Source organism: Calidris pugnax, unplaced genomic scaffold, assembly GCF_001431845.1.
Source record: "Calidris pugnax isolate Ruff unplaced genomic scaffold, ASM143184v1 scaffold14, whole genome shotgun sequence".
Taxonomy (NCBI): domain Eukaryota; kingdom Metazoa; phylum Chordata; class Aves; order Charadriiformes; family Scolopacidae; genus Calidris; species Calidris pugnax.
In genome coordinates, this window is record NW_015090793.1 from 15,113,763 (window position 1) to 15,125,734 (window position 11,972).

General features: G+C 54.9%; 1 protein-coding gene across 3 annotated transcripts in view; it reads right to left on the bottom strand.

The window, feature by feature from the left end:
* ZNF638 (zinc finger protein 638) overlaps nt 1-11,571 on the bottom strand; it is a 61,335-nt gene extending 49,764 nt beyond the window's left edge. For 2 of the 3 annotated variants that reach the window (XM_014966812.1, XM_014966810.1), the window contains exon 1: nt 11,077-11,569. The gene's annotated coding sequence lies outside the window, so the exon portion shown is untranslated. Of the gene's footprint in view, nt 1-11,076 lie in introns of all 3 variants that reach the window. The other variant, XM_014966811.1, reaches the window with a different exon arrangement.
* Between the last annotated feature and the right edge of the window lie 401 nt (nt 11,572-11,972).

Below are 11,972 nucleotides of genomic sequence, written 5' to 3' on the forward strand. Positions count from 1 at the left end.
TAAAGAAAAAAATCCCCCAACTCCACTCAGAATACTTAAATTGACAGCAAAGAAGAAAAAAAAAATTATTTACCTTCAAATAAGAAACACTGAAAAAAAAGGTCTCAATGTTCTTCCCGTTCTATAAACTGAAGAGTTCCTTGTTTGGTAAGGACTAACATGAGGCACAGGCTTTCACTGAGCTCAGCCCCAAAACCAAACTGCAAGATACTTGGGAGCCAGAAGGGAAGAAAAGGAATCCAGCAGTATAGCAGGGAGCAGCAAGTTTTGTAACCACTTCGAACCCCACCCTTGGATAAACATCACTCATTTATATCAATTGTCATAGAAGTTGGAGAAGAGATCTGTCTAGTCCCTTATGACCTCCACCCTTCAAACCAGCACGATTGTTCTGACAGATGATTTTTTAACTCAGAAAAAACTGCAATTAATGATATTTTTTGTCCTTGAGGAGTGCCTTGTCAATAGCAAAAATAATTACCTCACTTTTACATCCACCCTCTTGAAGACCTCAGAACACAGTTATAATTTAATGTTCTAAATGTCTAGTGAATAATCACATCCCAGGGAGAAGGGCCTAAACCAAAACCAAATGCACATTTCAACATCAACTCTGTGCTATAAACAAGGATGGATAATACTGGTTTTTTGTAAAAACACAATACATTTTAATTAGTTAATTAAATACTTTTAAAAATAATCATATAGAAAATTAAGTTTTCAAAAATTAACAACCTTTATCACATTACTGTATTAAAATAATTATAATATAATATAAAGCAATATGTGTTTAAGTTTCAAAAAAAAAGGTCAGATCTCCAAATACATGAAGTTTCTGGGTAAGTACTATAAACCAGATTATGCTACTGTGCAAAAACGCTTTGCCTTGAGTGAAAAGAATTTTTGTTGCTGTTTCACTTCTTTTGACCAATTCAGATGAACTACTATGACTTCAAAGTCAAGAAGCCAGTTGCATAAGGGAAGAAACGAGAAAGCTGCCTTTCTACCCCCAACAGAGAAGTATGAGGTGCCAGAAGCTGTTATCTACACTCTGAGCTCTCAAAGGATGCGACGATGAAAACCAACCTCTCCAGTTAACCAGAGTGAATATTACTTCATTCAACGGCCAGCTTTAAAACCAAAACCACTACTCCCAAACTGCCAGATAGCTTTGTTTCAATGTAATATGCTAAATTTGTGGATTTTAATTAAAGGTTTGAGCTTCCACCGAAACACAGCTGGACAGAGACACAACATCGGCAAGAATCGGGAAGCAAACGGTGCGTTTCCCTAACTTAAGAAACGTGTAAAAGCTGAGATTAAGCACACGTTGTACTAGCAAACTCGTTAAATCAATGCAGGCACTGTCGGCGTGCCAAGGCTCCGGCTGCAATGCAGATAAGCGTTCTGCTGCTCTTCAAGAGCGCCTGTTTGCTCACCTGCCTTTCGCACTGCAAGGAACTGGAGCCGGACGCGGGGCGGCTGGGGCAGGGCATGTCCCCGTGTGCCCGCAGCGCCCGGCAGGCGGGGAAACCCGCTCCGTGCCCACCGCTCCGTGCCCACCGCCGCTCCACAGCACTGCGCTACCCAACGCTGCCGCCGCGCTCGCTGAACACCAACACCCCCCTCCCGGGTAGCATAAATAAATAAATAAATGAATAAAGGGGCGGCAGCCGCTCGCCCAAACGCGCTGCAGCGCCCATTCCCAGCCGCAGCACCCCGTTACCAACCGGCTGCGCTGAGGCGCCCCGCAGCAAGCCGGGCAGAAAGGCGCCGAGGCCGTTACACCGCGTCCGTCCGTCCACCCCCCCCACACACACAGGGGTCCGGTAGGCGAGCGGTGCCAGGCCTGAGTGGGAAACTGACGGAGGGCGCCGACCCCGCAGCCTGCGGCATCAGCCCCGGCCGCCCTCCCCCCGCCGCCATTTTGTGCGTCCCCCTCAGCCCCCGCTGCGCCACACAGGGGCGGGGGGCGGCCGGCGCCGAGCTCCTCCCTCCGGCGGGGCGTAGCCGAGCCGCACTGCTCACAGCCGCCCTTCGCTTCGCTTCACTCTGCCGCTCCTCCCCGCGGACCGCTCTGCGTCGCGTCTAGCGCCGAACCGAGCGGAGGCAGGCTTGCAGCGCACCGGCCACCTCCGCCGCGGCCGCGGAGATGCAGCCCCGAGGCGTGAGACAACGGACACTGCGCCTGCGCGCCGACGGGCGGAGCGGAGCTCGGCAAACGTCGCGGGGGGGGGGGGGGGGGGGGGGGGAGCGGGTCGTAAAAATTCGTCCGGGCTGCCCATACTCGCCATGGCAACCGCGCGGCTTGGGCTTGGTTACTGCGCTGGCGCCACCCGGTGGTCAAATTCAGGTACTGCACGTGCGAGGCGCCACCCGGCTGCCCGTAATTGCCGTGGCGACCGCGCGGCTTCGAAGGGGTGGGGGGGGAAGCGCATGCGCAGAAGGCGGCGGGTCGCTGCGCAGGCGCAATGAGCCCCCCGAGGGCGGCTGCCCTGCTGTGGGCACCGCACCCGCAGAGCGCACGTGCAGGCGCCCGCCCGGGCCCGCGGGCGGGGGGACTGCGCATGCGCCTCCCGTGGCCGGGGGGGGCAACTGCCGTTGCCGCAGAGCATGCTGGAGATTACCCTACATAAGGGCTGCTGCCGCCGTTATTCCTTTACATTGGAGGGGGTGGCTGGAGTTTTTTTCATGTTTCTGTTTGCATCCCGTCTCTTTGGACATCATTGTTTCCCTCTGTTCCTCGTAGACATGCTGTTGTTTGCTCTCTTGTGCCCTGTGTCTATTATCAGCCTTCATCGTTCTCATTGCTTTCCTCTCCTTGTTCTGCTGAAAGCCCAGTGTCGCCTGTGGTGTGGCCACTGGGCTCTGCAGCACCCCAAAGCCAACACGCGGGCATCTGCCCTTCCTACCCTGCCTGCTGCTGGTTGTTGACCTGCATCTTGAATTAAAGAATAAAGCCAGGTATGACTTAGCAAATGTAGCCTGACTGACCACAAACAGGGGCCTGCAACCCCTGCAGGGCTACGATAAGGGACAAGACAAGAAGGTAGGGAGTAATCCTGAGACCAGCACAATGTTATCTTATCTCTGACAAATGGGGGGCCCAAAGGTATGTTAATGAGTTACTGGAAGGATATCTTGAAGCAGTAAAACAGTCATGTCAACCTTGCTGGGAGATAGGGGATTCAAAGAAGGAACCCAGCTGTCTTGAGAAGTCGATCATCCCAAAAGGTGAAAAGTGCACAGCGAGGAAGACATATGGCCTTCATCCCGAGACCCTGGCCCATGACCACCAGGAAGCACTGTGCATGAGCAGCTGGGAGGAATTAAAGGCGGAGACTCATTATAATAAAGACTGCCCTTTTGGGGACAAGTTATGAATATGTATAGGCGCCTTATGAATAGGGAATACTTCATTGTATAAGTTCAAGAGAAATGTCTCAGGTGGCACGCACATTTGGAGGAGCGATCCCCTGTGCGTCCAGCGCTGCAATAAAGGATACCTGCTTAATAGTCATCCCGGCTATTGAGTCCTGATTTCATCTTTCACGGCATCAACCCACTGAAACGGGAGATGAGGGCACTGAGCAGCCATCCTCCCCTGCCCCAGCCTACCTCAGCAAGACCACGAGCTTCTGGAATTGTCATGTCAGGTGGCTCCCACCTTATTTCTCCAGCATACGTTCAGCCTTGGGCACAGCCCCAGCTGAATGTGTGGATTCTTTCTGCAGTGTTCCTCTTCAAGGTGTCCTAGGCTTGACTGGGAGGCAGTAGCTGGCCCAGTTTTCCAGTGGAAACTAGCACAGAGCTTAAAATGTTGAGGTGCTGACTCAGGGGTTGCCCATGCTGCTGTCTGGAATTATGTTTCCTTTTAGAGCAGCACCATCAATACCTGGTACCTCCAACCAGCTTACTTCCCTCTGGGGGTACAGTGAGTCAGTGTCCCCAAATGCAGTCTTCCCCCATTAGCTATGGTTTGCAGTGCCAGTGCTGACCTGGAGAGAAAAATCTAAAGAGCTCTGTCACCTTGGGTGGCCCTACAAGGTTTTGGCACAGGGAGCTTCTGCTCTCGGCTCCTTCCCACTCGTGCCCGTGCGGCACCTTCGCAGAGTCACAGGCTTCTCTCTGAGGAGACAGAAGCTGCCTTTAAGAGCTGCCACACTATTTCCTGAAAATACCAAAGTGGATGCCAAAACTACCCACAGAGTCAGCCAGAAACACTGCTGCTGCGTCGCTGTGACTGCCCCCAAAGCACATATGGTATAAAGCAGGCCTGTGACCAGCTTTACCCTAAACCACACCATTCGCTTGCATGGTGGAGCGTATTTAGGAGCTGCTGAAAGCGCTGCATCTTGCTGCAAACGTGGCAGACAGCAGGCACCCACTCAGCTTCTTTTTTAGCAGAGTGGGAGTGGGCTGAGCAGTGCCGGTGGACTGGCTGCCGTGCAGATCTGTCCAGCTGTACTGCTTTGAAGTTGCTTGGGCGCTTGTCTCCCTCGTGTTTGAGATCCCGCAGATGCTTTCCATACATCCAGCAAAAAATGATTCACTGGGGCTGGATTTTCTGACAAAGCTGGGCTGACACAGAAATAGCTTGCTGGTCTTTGTCTCCAAACCTGTTTCAGTTCCTCTCCAGCACATCACAATCTTGGAAACTCTAGTAACCCTTAAAAGTTAAGACTTCCACATATTCTTGGCTTTTGAAACATGCTTAGAGACATCTAGTCTTGCAACCCGTGACTTCTGTAAACCACAGGCATTCCTTACTCCCACCACAGCACAGTAAGGGAAAGTAAGAAGCTAGGATCGTTTTGGAGAGTTGGAGGCTATATTTCCTAGACTTCTGAATCAAACTTACAGATAAATTACGAGTTATGTGCCTGTGTCTGTTTTGCAATTTTTGGGCCAGCCCAAAAATCTTGCCTAACAAAGTACTCAGGAAGGGAAAATCTGTTGTAAACTAAAAGACAGGATCAGCTTTTATGTTGAGACCATGGGACTTTGATAGAGTTAACTGTGGTTTTAGGAGCAGCCCAAGGGTGGACTCTGCCCAGCACCTGCTGTGGAGACTTTAACATCTTGTTGGGAAAGAATCATTTGGGTCAAAGGCTTTATAAAAGAAAGATGAGTCCTCTGCCTACATGGAGCTTGAATGCCATCTTGTTCCCATTGCTAGTGGTCTGTGGCACTGCCCTGACAGTTGTAAAACATAGCAGTGAAAATAAATAATTAAATTTGAGTCAAAACGCGCTAAGGTCCAGGTGCAGAGAAGGCTGGAATCACATCCACAGTCTCATTTGCTAAATATCCAGTAGCAATTACAGCAGCGCTGTCTTAAAAGGCATCGTTAAGACGGTAAAATTAAACAAATTAAGGACTAAGACCTTTGGGAATGTAAACATTTAGGCTGCTTGTGAAACCTGATCTATCCGACATATCCTGGGCACGATCTCTGGTTACGTGATGTGAGACTGGAGCCCCAGCAGCTCTGCTGTGGGAGTGGGGTTCGGCACCTGGAGGACCTGTTTGCTACAGGACTCTGCCTCATTTGTTGCAAAACATGGGAGATGCAAAGGGCATGAGGCGAGGGGATTGAAATAAAAGTCTTACAGTTTCATAAGAGCCTCAGCCAGAATCAGGTCTTAACCTTGCTCCTGTGAAGAAATCCCCATGGGATGTTGGATAGTCCTCTTAATCCAGCTCATTTTAGGTGTTTACTGGTTCTTTGCCAAACTTTTTTTGCTCCTGACTCAGTTCCAGGCGTGATGTAGAGTGCTCAGAGCCACAGCTGAAGCTACGAAGCTGCTCTTTGCAAATGCAATGCTAAGTAGCCCAAGGCCAGGCCTCGCTCTTGGAAATGTTTTGGTCATTTTAACCATAAAATTACATGGTTGACAAGCATATAATTTTTTTTTCTGAATATTTAAAACACAGACAAGGGATCTTGCTCTTTCTAAAGGTGCTTAGTAATCCCAAACTGTCTTTAGCCTCTTAGCTCTTAGACGTGCTACCCTGGGTCAAACTAAGGTCCTCACAAGAAATTTATACATGACCAAAGCACAAAACCTGCTGCCAGAACAACTCCGGGAGATGCCAGAGAACTCACCCCAGCAGCTCAGCATGCAGGAGAGATGGGTCTGCAGCAGCAGTAACCAAAGTCCCCTCTCCAGTGCTGGCCCTGAAGCTCATCACAAACCACAAACCACCCTGTATTTCACGAGGGCTGTGGGGGTGCAGGGAGAAGACCTTTGGGGTGTAGCCAGAAAGCGAGAAGAGACAATTGTTCAGATCTGCAATCCATTTTCAGGTCAGGTCATTGAAGCCTCACGCTGAGACAGTTGTTGCTGGGGAGCAGGCACACGTGTAATGCAGGGTGCTGGCTACATCTTGTAGAAGAGATGTAAATCGTGGAGTTGGGAAGGAGCCAACGCAGCCAGTGTCTCCTTATGCGAAGGACTTCACTCAGACAGGTTTTTGGCTGCTTGACAAAATTATTTGGCTCCTGGCTGCTCTCTCATCCCCATCGTATTGTCAAGCCTTGCCCAAAGTCTGTGTTTTCCATCCGATCTGGTCCCTCTCCAGGCTGCCCAGGCTGACGGGTATTAATAGTCCTTTAGGCTGTGAACTCTGGGACCTGGCTGATGGCTGCAGAGCCCCGCATACTCTTTGCCTGACACATCGGTATCTGGCAACTGTCCCCGCTCCGCGTGACAGTGTGGGTTGTCTCAGCCCGCAGCCAGGTCTAGGAATGGATTGGACACAATTAACTGATTGCCCAGTCTTTCTGTCCAGTGTGTGGGGCTATGGGGGGCAGTGGGAATTCAGGCATTGGCCCTACAGAAGAGACAGAGCAGGTCTGCCACTTCCCTCCGAAGCACCCTGGGTGAATCTCTTGCCATTACACCATGTAGGAAAGGTGTGTCACACCCCCCAAAAAAGTGGGGAGAGCCAGGTGTGGGGTTGGAGGAGTGGGAGAGCTGCAGCCTTGGATACACAGTCATATTATGACTTGGTGAGTTTGGATCATTTTCTGTACCACCACAATCACCCAAGGAGTGCTCCTGTTGATCACAGCAACAAGGAGGTCACTGTTAATGGATACTGCACACCTTGGAGCTGCGAAAGCCCCAGGTGACAGGGGAAGCCCATGTTGAGGAGCCCTGCACCTCCCACTGATTTGTCAGCTCTTGGTCTTGCTGTGGCTGAGGCCAGAGGTGGCCGTGCTCTGCGTTTAGAAGAGCTGAACTTGGGACCATGCCTCCCCAGACCCTGCAACCCCATTTTCCTCATCACCTGTGGGACCAACTCCCTAGATGTCCCAGGAGAAGAGCCTGCAGACCCTGGAATCATGCCAGATCCGTGCCCCACTGTGCCATCCTCCTCTGGGGTGAAGGGGGCACCAGGACATCCCCCTCATGCACACCCCCCTTGCAGCTTCCTCAGGTCCCTGCACTCTCCCTGCTGAACAGAAACACCCACAAAAAGCTGCAAAAATGACCACAGATTCTCCTGCCTCAGAACAAAAAAACCCAACAACTTGCTTGCCCTCAAAGCACATCCTGTTTGACTGCAAGTGGGGACTTAACAGATGTTTTAAAAGCAGCTTCAAAAGGACCGGAGCGGTGGCAGCGCAGCCCTGTCCCTCTGTCAGGGGGCGTTTATGGATGCTGGAGATTGAAGGTGGTGTTTGTCCGCTGTGCTTCCCTCTGCAGCTGCCTGCCCCAGCCCCTGCAGCTGCTGCTCTCTACAGGGATGGAGCTGGGCTTTACTGGGGGAATTAGGTTTCCTTCACGCTCTGCTGGCACATCCATCCCCGTTGGAGCCGCCGGCCGGAGCTGGGAGCTCTCCCGGCAGATGGTGCCTCTGAGCCGGCAGAGCTGCAGCCGGGCAGGGATCCTGCACAGCTCCGGGCTGGCTACTTTAGGGACTGCCTTCCCAGCCAGGCATCCCTGGGCTTGAAATTACCGCTCACCCCCTCGCCGGGACTGCCCCTTAAAGATCCATTTTTGCCATGACTGTACGTGCGCAGCCTGTCTTCTCCTGCCGCAGGTGCTCTGCTCGGTTTGGATGCTGAGCTTCAAAAAAAATCTCAGGAGAGTGAGTTTTAATGCTCAATGTAAAGGGTGGTAAAGCGAGGCAAGGCCTGGGGAGGTGGGATGGACTCAGGGCTGCATCGCGGCAACGAGATGGTGAGCCCACAGAGGAAGCCACGCACGTAAATGAGGCTGTCGGAATAAAATGAGAATATTGCGCTTGGCAAGATTGAAAGGCAGCTTTGGAATGGGAGTCGTGACTCGCAGCGGCACGGGGCAGGGCAGGACAATCTCTCAGGGATCCCAGCTGTGGTGATACCCCCTCTGCTTCTCTCCCCAAGGAATGAAATTCCTTTCCCAGGAATGAAATGGAGGTGAACAGGGATGGCGCCCTCAACAGAGGAGCAAAGCATGGCACCCTGCCCCTTCTCACAGCCAGCTCCTCAGTGGGTCCTTCTGGCCCTTGCCTGTGCAGGGGGACAGGGGGGCACAACCCCAGCGTGGCAGCAGCTCTGCCCACCAGTGCTGGGGCTGCTGGAAACCTCCGGAAAGCAACCTCTTACTCAGGCTGTTTCCTGCAAAGCTCAAGGAAGAGCTGACCCAGAAACCCTCCGCTTTGCTGCACGCAGCATCCTTCACGTTTGAGTCCTCTGCCAACAGAGGATTGCCTCTCGGTCCTGCCCCAGCTGCTGGGGACGAGGACATGGAGGAGCCACCACCTCCCCATCGTCTGCTCCTCCTCCCCTAGGCTTTGCTTTCTGCTCCCGGGTTCCTGGCTGCACCCTCGCCAGCCAGAGCCTTGGGGCTGGAGCAGGGACGTGTGTCAAAGCACCTCCCATGGTCGCTCAGTTAATTTATTAATTCAACAGCAAGGCCTGACAAGGGTGACATTTTAGCTGCTGCGGCACGGCACGGAGCAGGCGTGAGGAACCCCGGGGACTCGCCGTGCTCCTCCTCCCTGTTGTACCCAGGCCGTGTGTCACCCCCTCGCCCCAGATGGTTGCCGCCAGCCCCTGGGGAAGGTGGGGGGCTTCGCTGCGTGATGCCGGCGCCGAGGCTGGAGATAGCCTCCGGCCACCTGCCCGTGCCTCCAACCAGCTCGGGGGCATGCCCGCAGCTCCCGGGATGTGTCCCCACCGGGATGCTTTACAGACGGCTGAGCTGATGCACGGCTCCTCAGCTGGGGCACTGGGAGCCAGGCTGCTGGGAGGACAGGGAGTCCTGCTGCTGGCAGTCTCCCAACGTGGTCCCACCAGGCTTAAAATTCACAGCAACTGATGGAGCTTGAGACTGCTGAGCTCCGGGACTGCGTCCTGCTCCTGCCCAAGTCCCTTTCCCTGCCCCGAGCTGCATTTAACACAGAGTGGGGGGCACAACAAGGACCATAGGCAAGTCAGCATCCCCTCTGTGCCACCTCTCATGGCACCCCTGCCCAGCAGGACGCGTCACCCCTGCCCTCCCCATGTGGGGTGAGCAGTGATGCTGCTGGTGGGGGGGGCGTATCCCACTGGGCCCTTGGTGCAGGAGAGCAGTTTGGGAGGAGAAGAGATTTTTCTGGGGCTGGGAGGCGGTTGTCAGAGTTTGAAGTGACCTGTGGACAGAAATGGGTGAAAAAAACAGAAAATGCCCAATGTCCCACTCCCCAGCACAAACTCTCCCCTCCCAGTCCAAAGGGCTCTGGAATTTCCTCCTCTGGCTCCAAAATGGGACCCAGACGGGGCACTTTGGGTGCCACCAGTACCCCCAAACCAGCGTAAATCCACCCCAAAATGGCAGCAATATGGGTGGGAAAGGGGGAGAGAAGGGATGGAAAGGGGCATACAGGCACAGATGAGGAGACACGGACGGGCGTGGGGTTGGTGGGATGAGCGTTGGAAGATGGGGCTGGTTAAATTGAAGGGCACGTGCTCTCCAGTGTCCCAGCTGAGGACAGGGCAGGGGACATGCAGCCCTGTGTCCCTGGTGGGGACAGAGCAGGGGGACGTGCAGCCCCATGTCCCTGTCCCCACAGAGGCATCCCCGTGGCTGGGACCACATAGGGTGCCAAGGGAGGCAATGTTTGACATTCCCCCGTTGGCAGCTGGGGCCAGGGCAGTGTGTAACAACACGTCGGTGGCATTCTTGGGCACTCGATGGCCTTCACTGACCTTGCGGGGCTGCTCTCACCCGTCCTGTTAACCCCACAGGATCTGGAGCTGAGGGCAGGGCTGTGCCCACTTGCACCATTACTCGGGTCCATGCCAGGACCTCTTGTACCCCAAAGTGACCCAGGGCCCCCCAAAATGCTGTCCCCAACAGCTCAGGTCCTCACCCTGCCTGTGCACGGGGGCTCCATGGGCATCCCTGCGCCCCCAAAAGCCAAAGGGGATCCACAGCTGGGGGTCAGGGAGGGGGCAACTGCAAATCCACCGGAGCTGGGGGGCTCCTTGTGGTGATACCATGGTGCAGGGCCAGACCCATGCTGCCACCAGGGAAACTCCTGGCTCCTGCGCTCAGGGAAGTCTCCCATTACAGGTGGTAAGGACAAATGTCCCCACACCCCAGCGACATCCCATGCTGCCCCCCTGGAGCCATTCCTGCTACCTCAGAACAGGGCTGGCCCAAGTCTGCTGCCCCTCCATGTGCCAGCAGATGCCCGGCAGCATCCCCAGACCTCCACCAACATCTCCCACACCCCAAAACCCACATGGGCAAGACCTGAGGCTTCATCCCCTTGTGCCAGGGGGGTGCCCAGCACCTCCCTGAATCAGGCCCTTTGGCCACGGGCTATTTTTATCCTGTCTGGTGGCAGACCCTGGTCTTCAGCCATACAAGGAGCAGTCAGCCGCTCCAGAGTGGTAATTTGTCCCCAGGGTGCCACATTTCAGGTCGCCCAAGTGGATGGCAGTGACGGGGGTATTTGTCACGTCGGCAGAGCAACCTCCTCGTCTTACATCCCTGGCTGGACGCTGCAGACATCCCACTCGCCTCTTGGGGACACCTTGTGATGTTTGTCCCCTGATACCTCGCCCCTATTTCTCAACTTGCCCCGAATTAGCACCTGGTGATGAGCAGGTTCCCGACGGATGAGAGCACACTGTTAGAAATAGCTTGCCACTCCAGCCATCGACGCCATCGACGCCATCAACGGGAGCGTGGTGGCCACGGGGCTGGTGCAACGATCCAGATGCTGGGCTGGGGGACAAGGGGAGGGCTGGATCTACCAGCCCTGGATCCGTCCCTCCCTTGTCCCCCAGCCCAGCTGATTGTGTTTTGTTCGGTACTGCACGTCCCCATCCGTGGGGGAAAGCTAAGTGACATGCCCAGGGACATCCTGGACACCAGTGGCAGAGGCACTGTCCCTGTGCCGAGACAGGGGGGGGGTCTGGGCATTGCACATGCACATGGGGGCAAACCTGAAGGCTGGCACAAGCCAGGGGGGCTCAGCCCCGTGGGGGTCCCTGGACCACACAGCATCCCTTGGCTGACCTCCAAACCCTGTATTCCCCAGCATGGACGCTCCTGCTGGGGGGGGTCCTCGTTTCCTCACAGCATAGGGGCTGGGGGGCCCAAGGGCACGGGGACCCCCTGCAGGCTGCCACCCCTCTCCCTTTTAGCAAAATCCCAGCCCAGAGGGTGGGAGTTTGGGGTCACCCCAATGGGTGAGAGGAGATTTCGGCACACCTCCTGCTGTGGGGCTCCCCAGAGGGATGCACCCCCATCCCGTGGGCACCCTCCTGCCAGAGCCCCCCCACGGCTGCGGGTTGGACCCCCATCCCTGTGCCGGGGAGTGGGGCTGCTTCTATCCCCCAGCTCCTCCATACCCCGGTGCGGGACCCGGGGGCGGCGAGTGGGGCTGGGGCCACCGAGGGGCTGGGAAAGGCTCACACACGCTCCCCCCCACCAAACCCACCCTGCGCAGGGACCGGCAGCCGGGCGTGGGGACCCCCGGGGGGC